Here is a 13,957-nt window from a genome sequence, read left to right on the forward strand (position 1 = left end):
TTAACTTCTGAACCTGTCTTGACCTGTTATTGCCTTTTTTAGACAATTGGGCATAGGTCATTTCTTTTTCAACTATAGAAACAGCTGCCTGCGAGCATCAAACTGAGATCAGTTTTACAGCTCTGCATCGGTGATTGGTCTCCCAGCCGTAATAAGTAAACCTACTTATGTCTTGCCAGGAGAAGTCTTGCCTTTTTTTATTCCAGTCTTCCCCCCAACATTTGGCGAACCAGCCAGGAGTCCCATTTGCTCTCGACCAACTGGTGTCACGGGAACACCACCCACCCTTCACTGCATAGAATACTGCACACTTATGACAATGTAAGCAGATACCATGTTACCTAAAGTTCTGCCTATTCACGGAGATGGGTAGGACCTAGAGATTTGAAAATGGACAGAGATGCACAACCCTTGATAAATGAAAATATTTTTTTTAATTGTAATGTTTAACCTACTTATTCTTTGCGTGCTGCAGAGGTAGCACAGTTGTCTTACCCGTGCCTCTTAAATTTTCCTACCTATCTCGAGACCAAAGGACTCTACCTCTACGCACAGTAGCTGCCGTGATTCTACAAAATATACACACAATAACAAATATTTGACTTTAGTTTGTCACGTTCATATTGATTTAATTCGACACCAGAATGCAAACTTTTGTTAAATTCTTAATGAAAGTTCATAAACATACATTGTTTCCTTATAAACAAATGAACACATTTTCACAATGTATGAACATAGAAGGTTAATTTGACAACTTCATCTGTGATTCTTCTTTAGCTCAATGCATTTCGGGCCATGCTTGACCCTTCATCAGGAGCGTACTTAATCTACAAAAATAATATATACACTGTCATCAGCGTCTTATTCAGCTGGGAGTAAATTACTTAATACAACATTACAAAATTGTCCTTACTAAACATAAAAATCTCTTGTGTTGGGGTTAATGTGTTTGTATTACTTGAGCCACCGGCACCACACCCACTTGTGCTTCGTGAATTTTTAAAAAAGCAAACAAAGTAAAACATGCTCACATGCTTTGGCTTCCAACAGGACAGCGAACATCTAAAAATATAACACCTCTGTCATTCAATGTTCTCATTCTTAAACAAAATAATGCTACACTCTAAACACGCCATTGATAAACCTGCTCTTACCAAAGAATCACGATCTGGTAGGTCGCAATGTCCTAGTGGAAAACTGTTCTGCCTCTTCCGTAACTTTCTCAACTCCTTTGATTCTGCAGACAAGTGAATATTATCAATATGGACTCCCGTGCCACTTAATTCTACAAACTTAAACTCCCAAACATTTCCCTCACCTATTCAACCCGTTCTCGGCGCGTCCTCAAACTCTTCGGTTTACCCACTTCTGAACAGCTACCCGGAACTCCACTACTCTCGCGTACTTGAACAATGTCATAAGCATAGACGGCGGACTGAGTATAAGCGCCATCTTACGAAGGTAATACTAGCGGAACCAAAATTTTTAACAAAACTTTATCAAAACAGCCTCGCCAAGGTGTATAGCCACTCATCGATGCTAAATGCCACATCTCCAACAACTACAGTTTAGTGAATAATCAAACAACTTGACTGAAAACAAGTGTAAAAACTAAAAGGGTGCTCAGGGAAAAAATGTGCGTGTGTGAACCTTAGGGACATCCTTCTTAAATATGAACACACTGATGTACAGAAAAATAAAATACATTCATTTCTTAAGCTTTGCACATTTCAACAGTATCCAGAAAATAATTTGCAGCAAGCTTGTGTTTATAAAAAAAACACGCAAAATCAATGCGTTCATTTAGCCCATTAGGTTCTTGAGTACCTAATTTTTTTATCCAGAAAGTCTCTCTTTGAAGGGGGGATCGAGTCCGATCCATACCTTCAGAGAGTAACACTTGTTCAAGTACTGAAAATTGCAATTGCGCTATGCTGTGCCTCTCTTCTGTCCAGTGCACGGCTACACTGCTCTTTACATTCTTGTTCCTAATTGTACTTTTATGCTCTGAGATCCTAACTTTTAATTTTCTCTCAGTTTTGCCAACATATAGTTTCCCACAGGGACATTTAATGTAGTAAATCAAGTTCATTGAGTTGCAGTCAGAATTATGGTACAGCTTGATCTCTTTCCCTTTTTGAGGGTGGTGTAAACTTGCTCCAACGATTACATTGTTGCAATGTACACAGTTGGTACATTTTCTCATTCCTTTGTATGATGTTTGTTGTTTCTGTCTCAATGAAAATTTCAAGATTTCTTTCAGGTTTTTAGACCTTGTAAAAGCAAATAATGGTCTAATGCGGAAAATCCCTTGGAAATCTGGTTCACTTTCTAAAAGCTCCCAGTGACGATTAATGATGTTCTTGATCTTCTGAGTACTTGTACTAAATTTTGACACGAACACATGTGTCTTTTCTTTCTTTGGGTCTTTGTTTGAGAAGATTTTTCCGATCTAGAGCATGGATCAGAGTCTTTGCCTGTTCTAGTATCTCTTTGGGGTACCCCCTTTCCTTATATTTCCATTCCTGGATGGTCAATTGTGCTTCAAAATCCACAGGTTTTGAGCAGATCCGTTTCAGTCTCATGAATTGTGAGAAAGGCACATTTTTTTTCAAGCTTGGCGGATGGAAACTCTGGAATTGTAACGCGTTGTTCACATCAGTTTGCTTTCTAAAAACAGATGTTGTAATTTGCGTTTTTTCTAATTTAATGTCAACGTCCAAAAATGCTAACTGCGAGTCACTTATGGTGTATGTACATTGAATATTTACATCATGACTGTTCAACTGTAATAGTTTGTTTTCAAGTTTTGATTTGCTGTCCATAGAAAAAAGATGTCATCAATGAATCTACAAAAAAGACTCATGTTTTTGCTCCACTCATGATCTTTGTAGATATGATCTGACTCAAACTTGGCCATGAAAGTGTTGGCATACGCTGGCGCCCCAGCGAAACCCATCGATGTACCCTTCTGTTGAAGGTAAAACTGGCCATCCCATATGAAATAGCTATGGTAGAGGCAAAAATGTAGGATCTCTGGAATGAAAATTTTGTCTGCTTTAATTTCAGCTTGTTGCAAGAGTGCCCATTGAACAGCTTCAATACCTGCTTGGTGTGGTATAGACGTGTACAGTGACTTAACGTCAACTGTACAGAGTAGCATGTTCTCAGTAGGGGTAACTTCTCCGATTTTATTGAGAAAGTCAGTGGTATTCTTTACGTACGATGGCCACTTCTGGACAAATGGCTGAAGAAATGTATCAATATAATGGCCTAAGGGTTCAAAAATAGTCCTGCATCCTGTGACTATCGGCCGCATAGGTGGATTTTGTAAATGCTTATGAATTTTTGGTAGCATATACAGTCTTGGTTGTCTTGGAAAATCAACGGTGAGAAATTGTCGAGTTGAAGTAGTGATGTAACCTTTTTCAAATGCCTCTTCCAAGATCTGTTGAAGGGTACTTTTTAATTCTGTAATCGGATCATTATCTAAACGTAGATATGTCGATTCGTCAGAGACATGTTCAGTTACTTTGTTTTTGTAGAAGGGTGCATCCATAACCACAATCGCTCCTCCTTTGTCAGCTTTTTGTATCGTCAGTTGGTCATTGTTTTGAAGTGATGTAAGTGTTTGCCTATCTTGGAATGACAGGTTTTTCTCAGATGACCTCTGCAAGTTTAGACCTTGAGAATCTCGTAACACAGAATTTTCAAAAGCATCTAGAACTTTATGTGTTGTTCAAGTTCATAAATTTATATAGCGCACTACTCACCCAGAGGGTCTCAAGGCGCTTGGGGAGGAGGGTGCAGTTACTTATCGAATATCCAAGTTTTTAGTTGCTTTCTGAAGGAGAGGTGGTTCTGAGTAAGGCGGAGGTGGGTGGGGAGAGAATTCCAGGTCGTGGCCGCTAAATAGGAGAAGGATCTTCCCCCCATGGTGGATCTGTGGATGCGCGGAATTGTGGCGAGGGCTTGATTGGATGATCGTAGTTGGCGAGTGGGGGTGTAGAAGGACAGTCTCGTGTTGAGGCACTCGGGTCCTAGGTCATAGAGGGCTTTGTGTGCGTGGGTGAGGAGACGGAACATTATTCTCTTGTTGACGGGGAGCCAGTGGAGGTCTTTCAGGTGACCGGAAATGTGAGCTTGGCGGGGGATGTCTAGTATGAGTCTGGCTGAGGCGTTTTGGATGCGTTGGAGTTTTTTCTGTAGTTTGGCTGTGGTTCCGGCGTAAAGGGTGTTTCCGTAATCCAGTCGGCTGGTGACCAGTGCGTGGGTGACCGTCTTTCTTGTTTCTGTGGGGATCCAACGGAAGACTTTTTTGAGCATGCGTAGGATGTTGAAGCATGATGAGGAGACGGCGTTGACTTGTCTGGTCATCGATAGGGAGGAGTCTAGGATGAAGCCCAGGTTACGTGCGTGGTCCGTTGGTATGGGTGCGGTTCCCAGGGCCGGTGGCCACCAAGAGTCATCCCAGGCCGAGGAGGATGAGCCTAAGATGAGGACTTCCGTTTTGTCTGAGTTCAGTTTTAAACGGCTGTTCTTCATCCATTCGGCTACTTCTTTCATTCCTTCGTGTAGGTTGGTTTTGGCGGTGTTCGGGTCTTTGGTGAGGGAGAGGATCAGTTGGGTGTCGTCTGCGTAGGAGATGATGTTGAGGTTGTATTGGCGCGCGATGGATGCGAGGGGGCTCATGTAGACGTTGAAGAGGGTGGGACTGAGTGATGATCCTTGTGGTATGCCTCAGATGACTTCGGTGGCCTCTGATTTGAAGGGGGGAAGGCGGACTCTATGGGTTCTTCCGGCAAGGAACGATATGATCCATTCCAATGCTTTTCCTTGTATTCCGACGTTGCTGAGTCGTTGTAAGAGGGTGCTGTGACAGACTGTGTCGAAGGCTGCGGAGAGGTCAAGTAAGATGAGGGCAACTGTTTCTCCGTTGTCCAGTAGTGTTCGGATGTCGTCTGTTGCTGCGATGAGGGCGGTTTCGGTGCTGTGTTTGGCTCGGAAGCCGGATTGTGAAGGGTCGAGGGATTTGTTGGATTCGAGGAAGGCGGCGAGCTGACTATTGACGGCTTTCTCAATGACTTTGGCGGGGGAATGGGAGGAGCGAGATGGGGCGGTAGTTCTTAAGTTCCGTGGGGTCTGCTGTGGGTTTCTTCAGAAGGGTGCTGAGTTCGGCATGTTTCCAAATTTCCGGGAAGGTAGCGGAGTTGAAGGAACAGTTGATGACATCGCGGAGATGGGGGGCTATGATGGAGTCTACTTTGTTGAATATGTGGTGGGGGCATGGGTCGGTTGGCGATCCTGAGTGGATGGAGTTCCTCAGGCGGATGGTGTCTTCGGTGGTGATTGGGTTCCAGGCGCAAAGGTTGTTAGAGGGCGGTGTTGGATTGGGAATGGGTGGAGCGGACATGTCTTCGGACTGGTTTTCAAAGCTGTTATGTATTTCGGCGATTTTGTTGTGGAAGAATAAGGATAGAGAGTCGCAAAGGTCTTGGGAGGGAGAAATGTCGTTTGTGCTGGCGGTGGGGTTAGTGAATTCTTTGACGATGTTGAATAGTTCCTTGCTGTTTTGGGCATTGTTGTCAAGTCGATCCTTGAATGCTGATTTCTTGCTGGATCGGATTAGTTGGTGGTGTTTGCGGGTGGCGTTCTTGAAGGTGGCTAGGTTATCAGTGGTTGGGTTTTTTCTCCAGGTTTTCTCGAGAGTACGACAGAACTTCTTGGATTTCTTAAGGTCATCGTTGAACCAGGGGGCTTTTTTGCTACCATGCTTGATTAGATGGTTTTTCAATGGTGCAAGTTCGTCGGCGCTATGGGTGATCCATTGGGTGAGGTTAGTGGCTGCTTGGTTTGGGTCCGATGGTTTGGTGGGGGGGTTTTGGTGAAGCGATGTGACGAGTTCTGTGGTGATTTTGTTTCAATTTCTTTGAGGAATAGGTTGTGGGGGATTGTGGGTCGTGGACTTTTTGTAGTTGAAGTGAACGCAGCTGTGGTCAGTCCAATGGAGAGCTGTGGTGTGATCGAAGGAGATGTGCTTGCTGGAGGTGAAGATAGGGTCGAGTGTGTGTCCGGCGTAGTGGGTGGGGGTGTCTACAAGTTCTTTGAGTCCTAGATTGGCCAGGTTATCCAGAAGGGTGGTGGTGTTGTCGTTTTTCTTTTCTAGGTGGAAGTTGAGGTCTCCCAGTAGAATGTAGTTCTCGGAGGGGAGGGCATGTGTGCTGATGAAGTCAGCAATGTCTTCGCTGAATTGTGTGCGGGGTCCTGGTGGTCTGTAGATGAGGGTGCCTCTGAGTGTGGTTTTGTAGTCGGTGTGAATCTGGAAGTGAAGGTGTTCGGCGGAAGCGAGGTTATCATCGGAACTGGTCGTGATGCGGATGGTGTTCTTATGGACGATGGCGAGGCCTCCTCCTGTTTGGTTGGTGCGGTCTTTTCGGATGATCTTGTAGGCTTCTGGGATGGCTATGGCGATGTCGGGCGCTGATGAGGCGTTCATCCATGTTTCTGTGAGGAAGGCGACGTCCGGCGATGTAGTGTCGAGTAGGTTCCAAAGTTCAATGGAGTGTCTGTGGACTGAGCGGGTGTTGATCAGGATGCACTTTAGGTGGTTAGTGTCAGAGCTTTGTTTGGAGTTTGTGGATTTGGTCCTGATGCAGTCGAACTTGCAGGAGAGGCAGGTGAAGGGTCCATGGGTGTGACCTGGGGCGGCTTGGTAGCAGTTTGGGAGTCGGCCGGGGTTAAGGGTAGAGAGGGTAGCGGCATCATAGGTAATGCGTGTGGAATGGGAATTGCGGGGACCAGGGTGTCTAGCGCTGGGCGCGGTCCGGGCGCGGTCCAGGCGCGGACGGGCGAAGACGGGCTTACCTTTGGCGCACCTTCGGCGCGCATAGGGCGCGGCCGCTGCGCGTGAACGCTGCGCGCATAACTAGATGTCATATACGGATAGTGGAGGGGGCGGGGGAGAGGGAGGAGCAGCTGGGAGGCGGTAGCGGGGTGGGGAGGCTGGCTACGAGGCACAACAAACAAAATGGCAGCGAAAACAAACCTCAAACAGGACGAGATTGGGGCACACAGATGAATGCACAATCAGGCAATAGTACTTATTTTTGAAGTCCAGCAATGCGAGCGCCAAAATTTACATGCGAGCAAAGTCAGAGCCAAGCGGACAATAGTAGGCACAGGATCTTAGCGAGTAAAGCTGATAGGCGCTATGATAACCAAACAGCAATGTTTTTAAAGCCAGGCAGTTAGAGCTACGATACCCAAGCAGCAATATTTGTCAAGGCAAGCAGTCAGACCCAAGCGCTGCGATATTCAGCCAGGGAGCGTGGGGAGCGACCTCTTCTCACGGAGTCAGTTCTTGTTGGAGCTTGAAACTTAGATTTGAGTTTGAATTCGAGTAATTCTGGTTGTTCTTTCTCTGGTTGACCGGGAATAAGGAGTAGTTTCTGTCCTGTAACTCCAGTTCTGTAGTAGGGGTATCTCTGTTATAGTCATAATCTAGTGAATAGTCCCGCCCATGTGCGAGGACCCCGGCAATCAAAAATAATCTCTTAAATTGTTAGAAAATTGCAGAACTGCAAGACACTTAAGAGAGAATTTAAAGACAAATAATGCAGCCTATATCCACAGGCTACACTGTCCAGTACCTCAACTAGAAATTCCACCAAAAATCCACAAACAGCAAAGCCTGTCCAGATTTCCTTTGCTTTAACAGCAAAAAACCCTCTGGAATGATAGAGAGGAAGGTATGGACAGACAAGCCCCATAGGCTGCCATTATGTGGCTTAAATAGGATACTGTGCCTTTAAGAGAACTTTCCAGAACTTCTCCCAGTATCCCAGAATGCACAGCAGGTCCCTCTTACTTTCAGTTCTTTTTGAAGGCGTAACACGCCAGACCTGTAGCATTCCTTTCATGAACATCTCTCTCCACCGGGGAGGCGGGAGGGCGCTTATGACTATAACAGAGATACCCCTACTACAGAACTGGAGTTAAAGGACAGAAACTACTCCTTCTGTAGTAGGGGATCTCTGTGTATAGTCATAATCTAGTGAATAGAATGGCAAGCCCATCCCCACACCAAAGCGGCGGTGGAGAAAAAAAAATACAACACCACTACTGTGCGAACAGATTTCGCAGCGAAGCCTGCCCAACCTGAGCGTCTGCCCTGGCATCAGTGTCCAGGCAGTAATGCTTAGCAAAGGTATGGACCGACTTCCAAGTGGCCGCCTTGCAGATTTATGCAATTGGCACATTACGGAGCAGAGCTGTCGTGGCAGCTTTGCCCCTGGTGGAATGAGCCTTAGGCTTACCTCCTAAGGTCTTATTAGCTTTTTGGTAACACAATTGTATGCAGGACACAATCCACCAGACTGCTTAGAGGTCGGGAGACCCGTCCTGACCGATCCATAACTGATAAACAATTGGTCTGACCTACGAATATCCTTGGTTTTATCCAGATACAATTTCAACACCCTCCTAACATCCAGGGAATGTAACGACCTTTCCGCTGGAGATGAAGGATTCTGAAAAAACGTAGGCAAAGTTATGGTCTGGTTGACATGAAAATCAGAAATAACCTTGGGAAGAAATTTAGGGTGAGTACGCATAACAACCTTAGCAGCATGAAATACAGTATAAGGTTCTTGGCAACACAACGCCTGAATTTCACTCACCATGCGGGCCGATGTAATGGCCACGAGGAACGCCGCCTTCCAGGACAGGTGCTGCAACGAAGCCTTATGAATAGGTTCAAAAGGCTCCTTCATCAATTATCGTCAGTCCTCTGGCCAGAAGCCAGTGCCAGATCGCCTGTGCTTCCTGCGACAGGGTGCGCGATCTTGAGCCCCCCTGCTTGTTGAGGTAATACATCGTGGTCGTATTGTCCGTCTGTACAAGCAGGGAGTTGGTCTGGAAGGACGGAAGAAAGGCCTTCAACGCCAAGTGAACAGCTCTGAGTTCCAGGAAATTGATGTGGTACGTGGACTCCATCGGGGACCACGTCCTTTGAATCTGTAAGTCTCCGGAGTGCGCCCCCCAGCCGTGGAGAGACGCATCCGTCGCGATATTCTGCGTGGGAATGTCCTTGTGGAAGGGAACTCCTCTCAGGAGATTCTCCGCCGAACACCACCACTTCAGAGACTGAAGAGCCTGCAGAGACAGTCGTATCCTGTCGTCCCAAGATCCTCTCCTCTGATCCCACTGGTCCTCCAAGCACTCTTGTAACAGTCTCATGTGCAGTCGTGCATTAGGCGTTAGGAAGATACACGAGGCCATCGATCCCAGTACAGAAGACACACCGTCCTCACTGTTGTAGATGGAGTGGTCATAAGAGCCTGAGCCTTCCGAAGCAGTGATAATCGTCGCTCCTCCGAAGGAGACACGCTTGCTGACAGCGTATTGATGGAGGCTCCCAAGTACTGTATGCACTGGACTGGAGTCGGGACCGACTTGGACATGTTGATGCGCAGCCCCAGCTTGTTCAGTAGAACGCACGTCTTCTGGAAGTGAGCTTGCGCTTCCGAGAAGGAGGAGGCCTTAATCAACCAATCGTCCAGGTACGGGTAGACAAACACCTTGTTCTTTCTTAGGTGCGCTGCTACCACCGCCATGCACTTTGAGAATGTTCTCGGCGCAGACTTCAGTCCGAATGGCAGTACTGTGTATTGATAATGATTGGCGCCGACTTGGAATCGCAGGAACTTCCTGTGTTTGCGTGCAATGGGCACATGGAAGTATGCATCCTGAAGGTCTATGGCACACATCCAGTCTCCCCGTTGTAGCTGAGGATAAATCTGATGCAACGACAGCATGCAAAACTTTTCTCTGCGAATCCACTTATTTGCTTGTCGCAAATCCAGAATGGGCCTGAACTCGTTCTTGTCCTTCTTTCGAACCAGAAAGAACCGGGAGTACAGACCTCTTCCTCTTTGAGATCGAGGTACGTCTTCTATCGCCCTTTTCCTTAACAGGATATCTGCCTCCGCCTGGAGCTCGTGCAGCTGAAACTGCGAGCTGACCGGCGGGATTGATGGAGGCGGGCTGGTGAACCGAAGACTGTATCCATTGCAAACAATATTCAGCACCCACTTGTCCTGAGTAATTTTTCTCCACTCTGCCAGAAAAAATTGAATGCTTCCCCCCACCGGAGCGGGTAACAGTTGCAGGGGAAGTAAGCGCTCAGGGCCTAGACCTGGCCTGGCCTGGCCTGGCCTTTAGTCGCTGTTGCCGACTGGTGGCCGCCTCTACCCCTCTGGCGCTTCTGGAACGGTCTTCTGAACTGCTCCTGTTGTTGTTGCAGCTGTTGTCCTGAAGACTGGCCACGCCCTCTGCCTTGGCCACCGAACCGCCATTGGAACGGGCGGTACGACTTCTTGGTCTCCTTAGGTTTTTCCAAACCCACCGCCGTGAGTGTTTCGGCCTCCGCCTTCATGCGGGCCATTTCATCGTCCGCGTGTTTTCCGAATAGGGTGTCGCCAGAGAATGGTAGATTGGCAACCCTATGCTGTGCGTCAGGTTTTAGGGACATGAGGCGGAGCCAGGCGTGTCTTCGCTGGTTAATCCCATGGCAGAAACCATGCGCCGCCAGCAGGAAAGAGTCGGCTGCAGCACTGATGACCTGATTTTCCACCAACATCCCCTCATTCAACACCTCTTGGAAGTCTTCTCGCTTGTCACGCGGCAGATGTTCCACAAACTGTTGTAGGGATTCCCAGAGGGCTCGGTCATACCGCCCCAACAAGGCCGTGGCACTAGCGGCCTTCATGGAAGTCGCTGACGTCCCACAAACTTTTTTCCCAGACGAATCCAACCACCTAGATTCCTTATCTGGCGGAACTGTGGAAGATGGAGTGGTGGCATGCTGCTTACGAGCCGCCGTCACAATCACCGAAACTGGAAGGGGCTCCACCCTTACAAAGACCGGATCCGAGTCCGGAGCCCGGTATTTTTTCTGCAGTCTCGAGGGTGCCGCCTTAGTCACCGCTGGGGTGAGAAAAAGGTCCATGGCCGGTTCTTCCAGGCCCGGCACCAGTGGCAGTAACGGCCGAGACAAATGCTTTTGGTGCAGCGTCTCGAAGATGACCGATGTCTTGGGCGTGGGCAACGTCAAAGCAATGCCCAATTTCGCTGCACCTTGTAATAGTACGTCCTGGAAAGACACCAGGTCATCAATTGGCGAAACCCTCGTTTCTGGCGAATCCGACAAGGTCGGAGAATAGCTCCTGGTCCCTGAAGACCTTGTTCGGGAACGAGACCTGTGCCTCCTGTGGCGCCGTCTCGACCGTGTGGATGACCTGTTGCACGATCGTTCCCTCCTCCTGGAACGGGAGCGCGATCTCCCAGTACGTGGGCGCTCCACCGGTTTCCGTGGAGGCGTCTTCCGTGGCCTATCCTGGGGTTTAGGTTTTGGAGTCCCCTTAGGCGGTGTCGGAAGCGGAGGCAGTGACACCGATCTCGGTGGTAGGACAGGAGGCACCTCCGGCCGAGGTGCGGGCCCATGAGGTTGGACCGGTGGCGGAGGTTGCCCCGCAGGAGGAAGTGGAGGAAATGGAGGCAGCGGCGGATTGGTGGGAGGAGCCTCCTTAGGTAGAGGAGGAGGAGTGGGAGGCCGAGGTGGTGTAGAGACCACCGAGTACACCGAGCCCGGTGACTTCTTCGGGGGAGGAGACTGCGACCCTGACCCTCCAGAATGTGAGCGACGCCTCCGGCGTCTCTCCCCAGATCCAGCGTGACTTTTCACGTCAGAATCCCTTCTGCGCCGCTTTGGGGAGGCAGAAATCCTCGGGGACGCCGATCTCTTTCTGCTCGACGCCGAGCGTCGTTTTTCAGGCGTCGAACGTCGCCCCCTCGACTCTGGTGTCGAACGCCGTCTTCTCGACGACGAGCGTCGACTTTTCCTCCGCGTCGACCGTTTTCTCGCGGTCCTCGACGTCGAGGAGCCCCTCGACGGCGACCGTCTGCTCGACGGCGACCGGCGGTGTCGCTTCGACGGCGAGCGCTGGTGCCTGTCGGTCCTTCTTCGACGTCGATGCCTCGACGCCGACGTCAACGACGAAGATGCCGTCGGCGGTGACTTCGACGGCGGCCTACCCAGGCCTCTCGACGTCGACCGTCCACGCTGTCTTGACCCGGAGCCCCGGGGAGAAGGGGAACACACCGTCGTCATCCCTCTCGACATCGTTGTCGATGCGATCGACGTCGACGAATACCGGGATCTTTTGCTGGGCTTCCTGCCTCTGGGGAGCCCCCCAGAGGCCTCAGCAGGGGCAGAGGGAGCCTTCCCAGCCTGCCCAGACCCACCTGCAGCCTGCAGTCGCCTTTCTTCCAGGCCTTGAAGCCTAATCTTCAGCCTGTCCCTCAGGGTCCTTGTAGAAAAGGTCTGGCAGATGTCACAATCTTCAGGGACATGTGCTTCAGGGAGGCAGAGTATGCAGACGTCGTGTGGATCAGTCTTGGCCTTCTTCCTTCTATATGCTGGGCACTTGTCGAAGAGAGCAGGCATTTTAGAGCCCTAAAAAGCCTGAACAAATACACAGAAGTGAAGGGAAACACCAAGTACACAACTGAAACACTTTTAAAGCGAAAAAGTGCACAAAAATCCAATAAACCTTTGAAAAAGGGAGAGCTCAATGCACCAGGGTCCTGTTAGCAGGAGCCGGAAAAAAGAACTGAAAGTAAGAGGGACCTGCTGTGCATTCTGGGATACTGGGAGAAGTTCTGGAAAGTTCTCTTAAAGGCACAGTATCCTATTTAAGCCACATAATGGCAGCCTATGGGGCTTGTCTGTCCATACCTTCCTCTCTATCATTCCAGAGGGGTTTTTTGCTGTTAAAGCAAGGGAAATCTGGACAGGCTTTGCTGTTTGTTGATTTTTGGTGGAATTTCTAGTTGAAGTACTGGACAGTGTAGCCTGTGGATATAGGCTGCATTATTTGTCTTTAAATTCTCTCTTAAGTGTCTTGCAGTTCTGCAATTTTCTGACAACTTAAGAAATTATTTTTGATTGCCGGGGTTCTCGCACATGGGCGAGACTATTCACTAGATTATGACTATACACAGAGATCCCCTACTACAGAACATTGTTAAAAAAATGCTTGAGGTGCAAAATTCTCATGAATTTGTAAAACTCAACCTCAGTTTCAAGAATGTTCGTGTCATATGTGGGCACAAAGCTTAAGCCTCTATTGAGAATTCTTATTTGGTTGGTCGTAAGGGTTGTTTTAGAAATATTAACTACTAAATTTATCTCGGACTCCTTAGCCTTCCTTTTACGGTGACTTCTCCTGGTTTTCCTACTACCTTTGACGTACTCGGTGTTTGACTGGCATCCGTAACCTGAGATAGAAAATCTTTGTTACCGGTGGAGCTTTCTCCACTCTTTGTAGATCTTTCTTTAGATGATGTTTTATCTCCCAAATGTGTGTGCGCAGAAGGTCTACTCATGCTGGTTTCTGAGTCCGACACGCTACTTTCTTCTGATGTAACAACTGTATTGGCAAGAATTGGCAAGGGTTATTCAAGAACTTTCGACCGAAATAGAGGAAATCAAATCTAACTTGGAAGAGAGAATGGAGAAAAACGATTGAGAAAAGGAGTTGGAAGATATCAATATTCGTCTAGAGAAATATACTAAAGAATTACAAGAAGGAAAACTACGAAAATACAAAAGAGATACGTTAGATTATAAACTTAACGAGGTGTATACATGGGCGGAAGTCTATGCCCAGAGACGCTCGTACCCAAAAAAATAATCTACAGTTGTTACATCAGAAGAAAGTAGCGTGTCGGACTCAGAAACCAGCACGAGTAGACCTTCTGCGCACACACATTTGGGAGATAAAACATCATCTAAAGAAATATCTACAGAGAGTGGAGAAAGCTCCACTGGTAACAAAGATTTTTTATCTCAGGTTACGGATGCCAGTCAAACACCGAGTACGTCAAAGGTAGTAGG

General features: G+C 48.0%; 1 protein-coding gene across 2 annotated transcripts in view; it reads right to left on the minus strand.

Moving 5' to 3' along the window:
• The window catches only part of LOC144752168 (uncharacterized), a 273,397-nt gene that overhangs the window by 117,690 nt on the left and 141,750 nt on the right, over nucleotides 1-13,957 (minus strand). The window lies entirely within an intron of this gene.

This window comes from Lissotriton helveticus, chromosome 4_2 (assembly GCF_964261635.1).
Source record: "Lissotriton helveticus chromosome 4_2, aLisHel1.1, whole genome shotgun sequence".
NCBI lineage: Eukaryota > Metazoa > Chordata > Amphibia > Caudata > Salamandridae > Lissotriton > Lissotriton helveticus.